General features: G+C 39.6%; 1 long non-coding RNA gene across 1 annotated transcript; it reads left to right on the top strand.

Annotated features, from left to right (window-relative positions):
- The first annotated feature begins 4,264 nt into the window (after window positions 1-4,264).
- LOC122551127 lies at window positions 4,265-5,262 on the top strand. Its single transcript, XR_006312021.1, has 3 exons — window positions 4,265-4,340; window positions 4,446-4,586; window positions 5,016-5,262. It is a non-coding gene; the product is annotated as an uncharacterized LOC122551127 (long non-coding RNA).
- Window positions 5,263-7,871: the final 2,609 nt, after the last annotated feature.

The following is a 7,871-nucleotide window of genomic DNA, read 5'->3' on the forward strand; positions in this document are numbered from 1 at the left end:
TTCATTGGTCAGTGCATTGAGTATAGGAGTTGGGATGTGATGTTGCAACTGTACTGGACATTAGAGAGGACATTTTTAGAATACTGCATTTAATTCTAGTCTTTTTGCCTGAAGGAAGAAATTGTTTGACTTGAAAGGGCTCAGAAAAGATTTACAAGGATGTTGCTGGAATTGGAGGGTTTGAGCGAAAGGGAGAGGCTGAATAGGCTGGGGCTTTATTTCCTGGAAGGTTGGAGACCAAGGTGAACCTTATAGAGGATCTGAGGACAACATTTTCACACAGTGAATAATGTATGTCTGGAACAGGCTGCAAGAGGAAGTTGTGGAAATGTGTACAATTACTTCATTTAAAAGGCTCTGGATGGGTACATCAATAGGATGAGTTTAGAGGGGTTTTGGACAAATGTTGGAAAATGGGACTAGATCAGTTTAGGATATCTGGTCAGCGTGGACAATTTGGAACAAAGGGTCTGTTTCCCTGGTGTGTAACCCTATGAATCTATGACATAAACTCAATGGCTACTGGAACAGGTCAGAGGCTAGAAATACTGTAGCGAGTAACTCATCTCGTGACCACGCAAAGCCTGTCCATCATCTACAAGCATATGTCAGGAATGTGATGGAATACTCCCCACTTATTTGGATGGCTACAGTTCCAACAACACTGAAGAAGTCTGACACCATCAAGACAAATCTTCCCCCTCAATTGGCACATCCACAAGCATCCACTTGGTCCGCCACATTCAGTACAAGCAGTGTGTACCATCTATGAGGTACACTGCAAAACTTCGCCAAAGATCCTTAGACAGCACCTTCAAAACCCACAACCACATCCATGTGTAAGGACAAGGGCTGCAGATGCATGAGAACATTACCACCAGTAAGGTTCCTTTCAAGCCACTCACTAAAATGACTAAGAAATAGGACACCAGTCCTTCACTGATGCTGAATCAAAATCCTGGAATTCCCTTCTGAAGGGTAACATTGCAGCAGTTCAAGAAGGCAACTTTCTCAAAGGCTGCAATGGATTGGTAATCAATGCTGGCCAAACAATAATGTCCACGTCCCAGTATATATATAAAAAAAACTGTTGCAGAATGAACAATCATACTGCTGACATCCGATGGGCAGTTCAGTTTATTCATGGAGGTAACTGAGATCGAAAGGTTTTCTATCTGGACATAATCACACACACACACACACACACCTCGGTGGTTGGTTTCTGATGAATAGGTGACGATGGTGAAGTTAAGGGGTAGCCACACAGACTTACTTGACACCGTTCAACTTTTGAAGGCATCTGTTTCAGATTTCCCAATTAGGGAAGTTGCAGTCATATCATCATGAAGCACTTACAGGATCATGATGAAGTGGTCGACGTTAGTATCCATGTAGCTTATTGACAGTTCACAATTGACCATCAGTGCACACATGTTCTATTTGATTAGTTAACTGAAACTCTAAAGCTGTAATTCAGTTTAACTAATCCAGAAAATCATGACCACCAAAACAAATGCATAAATTTTAATGTTTATTTCAGGAGGGAAGATGCTTCCGTGTGATAAGTATTGGCATACATACAATGCATCTGACAAATTCAATTCTATGTAATTCTAAAACACAGCTGACTCTTTCTATAAATAATATGTATAATGCACGTCTTCATTCACTGCAATGTGTGTAATATTCTTGATATGACCAACATCTCATCCAGATACCTATTCATATATGTGACTGTGCATAGCCTGTCTGGGATTCCACCCTCTCCTGTGATGAGGTAGAGCGCACATAAACAATTTAACCTGTTGAAAGTGTCTAAATGCTCAAAAAGACAGTTCAAAACATGCCTTGCTCTTTGGACAAAGCAGGGTGGATTAATTTTTAAAAATTGGTATGTGTTTATGCAGCAGCTTCTGTTTAAAACATGCCCATCCTTTTGACCTGAAGCATCAGCATTAAAATTGTTACATCCAAACCTGTGCTGTTGAAAGAAAAGCATAGCTACAGGATTGTATTTAATCTAGTACAACCTGCATCAGAGCTACAAAGCTCACGCTGACAGACTGGCACTCATCACTGACAGAGTTATCAGTGGAATGAGGTACTGGCAGCTAAATTTAGTGCAGATGAGGCAATAAAGTGCACATTATGTTTTCTCTTGGTGTATGAAATGGATTCTCTTCCCATTATGATCACTGACTAAATAAACAGCATTTGAATTGTTATTTGTTGGTACCAAGTCTTTGACAGAAGTATGACAACTACCTGATGAAGGAGCAGTGCTCTGAAAGCTAGTGCTTCCAATTAAACCAGGTTGGACTATAACCTGATGTTGTGTGATTTTTAACTTTGATGGAAGTAGCTTTCTTGTTTTGTTTTGCAAAATTATTTCCAGTGAATTCTGGCAGAAATTGGTTAAGGTTTACAGAGGAAATGTGAAGTACATTGATTAAAGAAGATGGAATGGAACATGGAGAAGGTTAGACTCCTGGCACATCTGGAAGTATTAATTCGATAGTGCAAAAACGGCCAGTGTATTATAGTAGTCAGTGATTTGGCATATCATTTTAACACAATGTTGAAAGGCCTGGAACCAAGAGCAGCTTCATGTCTTACAAATTCCTCCCCCATTTTGTATTTTGGAGATATTAAATGCCTACTTCATTGGTACTGGAAGGTAAAACAGAATATCAATGCCTACTTGAGAACTAAGGCCACAAAGACTATAGTGAAATGGTTAAGTACACCCTTACTCTAAGAATGGCTATTGAGCATACGCAAAAGGAGCAAGGTCATATTGACATAAGTCTTACCATACATGATTGTATTCTGTGTTTATAAGGATTCAAAGGCATGTTGTCTCCTATGATGGCTTGTTGGCCATCACATCAATAACATTGTTAAGATTTGCTAAGCAAGTTGTAATTTGCAGCTTTTTACATGGTGGAAAGCAGTGATCAGACTTATTACTCTGGAAATAAGTGGCAACAAGAGCACAAGGTGAAACACAGAAACAGCAGTGATACAGATAAACCACAAGGTCATCCCATTCAACTAAACCCAGAAGTCATGGAAATACCTGATGAGAGGCTTAGTAGCAGGAATGATGAATGTCAAGACCCACCTAGCCTCTGAACTGTGGAGAGACAAAGCCCACGCTAAAGCTGAAAAACACAGTGCAGAAATCCCACCATTGAGAACGTGACACGCAAGGAGCAATAAAAAGAGCGGAAGTCTAATAAATTTTTGGAGGTTAGAAAACCTCACAGAAAGGCATAACCACACAGTGGAAGAGATCTTTGTTATGTTCTGCCAAGAGGAGAAGCCTGCAGATAACTTGAAATAGGTGTAGAAAACAAAAGCTGTGTCTTGGTCACATAGGCTGTGGAGTAAATAATAATAAGGACTTACCTGTACAAGACCCTGCAGATAATGTGGAAGGTCATGATTGGGCTATGCATCAGCTTCAATGGTGTTCATGATTTACCAGAAACTGTACAGTTTCAGGCCTCAGTACAAAGCCAGACAAAAACTAAGCTAATTTACTGATTTGCACAGTTGGGATGTTAAATCATTTGGAACTATAGAACTATTGGAACTATCTGTCTGTAAGGCTGTGGAAGCCTGTCCATCTCAGCATGCCTTTAGTATCTTAGCAATGGTTATATGAATAAAGTTGTTGATGTGCACTCATTAGACAGTGAGAATGCAACCTATCAGTAAATATTTCATTTTTGAACAATAAGGCATAGCATTTCCTTCTAATTTCTTCAGTTTCTAGCCATAACTTTAGACAAAGATTGGTCAAAACCCAATAGAAATGCTGAAAACTGGAAATCAGAAATGTGGAGTTATTCAATACAAAAGATTGTTTAAATTGTTTGTGCTAATCTCAAAGAATATTAGACAATAAGTGGCAAGTTGTATTTTTGTGTTTTATATGCAATGTTTGATCAGCACGCATTTGTTTAAACATTTTTTTTGTGTTATTTATTGTGGACTGATATGAAAAACGGGCTGCTTTTAAACCAAGCATTGTGAATTAAATTCTTGCTGCATCAAAATGCAAGTTACTGAAACTCACTGTAAGCTGTTTTTATTCTGTCGCTTTGTTGAAGAAGTAGGGGAGATTGTTTGTAATTGGGCCAGTCTCAGAGAGCATGTGTGCAAAGTGAGATCCGGCCAGCAACCAATAGCTTGACGGTTTGTGGAGTTGTAACCAGTTATGGATGCCAAAAGTTATTAGCCTGAAAACAACATTTTGATTTGTTCTTATGCGGCTGAACCGCTTGCGGATGTGAATATTACTGGCAGGAGTCTTCACACTGTTGCAAGAGCAGGTAGCGTATCTTTCTCTCAATAAAATATCTAAAGTCTGAAAAACGATCTTAATTTTTCCTTACGAGTTGAAGCAAGATATATAATTTAACCATTAAACTTTACAGTTAGGATATCAATCAACTATCCTTCAAGTAAAGAAGTAAAAATAACTTGGAGAAAAAGAGATTAAAGAACAGAAAGCCCTCCCAAGCATAAGGAGAATCTCAGTGATCCCCGTCGGCTGGGCAATTAAACTGCTTCACTAGGTGCGTTTTTTCCCTCTATATGCAACAACAATTTTTTTGCCTGTCTGTGGATTTTCATGTACTTTGCTAGAACTTTAAGTTTTGAGATGACTCTAAGAACAATGAGCCTCAATTTCCAACATGTTACCTCAGTGAGGTAGGACACATATTTATCAATTTTATTATTAAGTCCTATGCTACTCTTCTCTCAAGGCATGAGATTGCTGCTTTTTGTGGTAAAATTTCCACAGCTGTCTGTGCACAGTGTCATATTGAGAGGGGATGATTAAGTATTTCTTCAATGAAAATTGAACACAAAGTTTCACTCTCAAAATAAAACTAATCCATTCTTCACATAGCGTGATCATAGCAAAGTTTTTAGTGCATCTTAATTTGCAAAGCAAATGTACACCCTGCTTCCATGCTAATACACCCTCTGTTTTGTTTCAGACTTGGAGAAAAACAAAATGACAATCTAATTAGCAGCAGCACATATAACGTCCCTGAGAAAAATAATAAATTCACATGAAGCATCATACTGGTTTTTGCATGTGGAAATGGTCATTGCTTGGTACCCATGTGCTAGAAGGCTTGATAATCACTGGAGTTGCCATCACTGAAGTCACACAATATCAAATCCAGGGTTTCCACTGAGCAGATATTGGCAGGGACCAACAATATAAACAATGTGGCTATAAGAGCAGGCAAGAGGCTGGACATTCTGCATGATTTGGAGATGCCGGTGTTGGACTGGGTGTACAAATTTAAAAATCACATAACACCAGGTTATAGTCCAACAGGTTTAATTGGAAGCACACTAGCTTTCAGAGCAACGCCTGATGAGGGAGCGTCGCTCCGAAAGCTAGTGTGCTTCCAATTAAACCTGTTGGACTATAACCTGGTGTTGTGTGATTTTTGACATTCTGCAGCAAGTAACTCACTTCTTGACTCCCCAGCGCCTGTTCAATATCTACAATCAGGGATGTGCTGAAATACTTCCCACTTGTCTGGATGAGTAGAGCGCCAAAAAGACACTAAACATTTAGTAGCATTCTGGATGAAGAACCCATCGACCAATTTTAATATTCACTCCCTCTACCACTAGCCTCCAGTGACAGCAGTGTGTACCATCTACAATACGCAGTGCTGTTTCACAGTACATCAGGAAGCTGTGTTACCATGTCTGCAGCTGCTTTCCCCATTATGTTCAGTATGTCAGTCTAATTAATGTGCAACGTGTAGATGTAAACCAGTACTCATTTGTTAAACTTGTTCAATATTTGTTTTTGATAAGTGATGCATCTGTAATAAATTATCACAGAAAAATGTAGTAAAAACTAAGACAGAAATTCACATGTGACTATTAAGATGAGTATTTTTTGCATCAATTTCAAGCGACACAATGCTACAATCTTCATTTTTGCTTTGAGATAGCATTAAAACAACTGGTGGTAGAAAGCAATGCTTTGTAATAATGAACATAAAATGATTATTACATTCATTTAAATACTGTTACAAAGGGTTTAGAATCCTTTTTTTCCAGATACATAAGAGAAAAATGACTTCCATTTATAAAGAAGCTATCAGTTCATAGGGACTTACCAAAAACTTTTACAAGCAGCAGATTTCTTTTGAAATGTAAGTTTTTTTTCTGGGCAATAAAAGTAGCTAACCTGCACACTGCAAGGCCTCACAAACAGAAAATGAACAAATCACAAGCAAATCTATTTTTAGTAGTATTGGCTGAGGAAGGAATATTGGCCAGGACATGCATACCATCTTGTTAACTTGCTTTTGTTAAAGTAATGCAATTGTATTGTTTGCAGACTGATTAGCATCTATACTGGGTGGTTCTCTGTAACAGAGTAGAGATCAACTTGTAAAACATTCACAGCAAAAATTAGGTTGGATGTGGGTTTTGCCATGAATTCAGTAAAGGAAGATGAAGGAAAATGGGAGTAGTAATTCCATAGAATCAGATATTATAGACACTGCATTTAGAACATAGAACATAGAAAAGTACAGCACAGAACAGGGCCATTAGCCCACGATGTTGTGCTGAGATTTAATCCTAATGTAAAATATAGTAACAACCTCTGTACCCCTCAACTCACTGCTATCCATGTGCATGTTCAGCAGTCGCTTAAATGTCCCCAGTGACACTGCTTCCACCACCACCGCTGGTAACACATTCCATGCATTCACAACTCTCTATGTAAAAAACCTACCTCTGAAATCTCCTTTGTACTTTCCTTCTAATATCTTCAAACTATGACTTCTCATACCAGTCAATCCTGCCCTGGGGAAAAGTCTCTGGCCATTGACTCGTTATATTCCTCTCATTATTTTGTACACCTCTATCAGGTCTCCCCTCTTCCTCCTTCTCTCCAGAAAGAAAGGTCCGAGCTTATTCAACCTTTCTTCATAAGGCCAGCCCTCCAGTCCAGGCAGCATCCTGGAAACCTTCATTGCACCCTCTCCAAAGCCTCTGTATCTTTCCTATAGTAGGGCAACCAGAACTGGACACAATATTCCAAGTGTGGCCTCACCAGGAACTTGTAGAGCTGCAGCAAAACCTCACGGCTCTTAAACTCTATCCCCCTGTTAATGAAAGCCAAAACACCATATGCTTTCTTAACAACCCAATCCACTTGGCTGGCAACTTTGAGGGATCTATGTACTTGCACACCCAGATCCCTCTGTTCCTCCACATTCCAAGAATCCTGTCTTTAATCCTATATTCAGCATTCGGGTTCGACCTTCCAAAATGCATCACTTTGCATTTATCCAGGTTGAACTCCATCTGCCATTTCTCACCCAGCTCTGCAGTCTGTCTATGTCACACTGCAGTCTGCAGTAGCCCTCTATACTATTGATGACACCTCCAACATTTGTGTCATCTGCAAATTTACTAACCCACGCCTCAACCTCCTCATCCAAGTCATTTATAAAAAACGACCAAAGTACAGAGCCCTGCGGGATCAAACTCAACACTGTCCTCCAGGCAGAATACTTTCCATCTACAACCACTCTCTGCCTTCTGTCAGCCAGCCAATTCTGAATCCAGACAGCCAAATCTCCCTGTATCCCATACTTCCTGACTTTATGAATGAGCTGAAAATGTGTTGCTGGAAAAGCGCAGCAGGTCAGGCAGCATCCAAGGAATAGGAGAATCGACGTTTCGGGCATAAGCCCTTCTTCAGGATGAGTCTACCATGGGGAACCCTATCAAATGCCTTGCTGAAATCCATATACACCACATCCACTGCTCAACCGTCGTCGACCTATCTTGACACCTCCTCAAAG

Source organism: Chiloscyllium plagiosum, chromosome 6 (assembly GCF_004010195.1).
Source record: "Chiloscyllium plagiosum isolate BGI_BamShark_2017 chromosome 6, ASM401019v2, whole genome shotgun sequence".
NCBI classification, from domain to species: Eukaryota; Metazoa; Chordata; class Chondrichthyes; order Orectolobiformes; family Hemiscylliidae; genus Chiloscyllium; species Chiloscyllium plagiosum.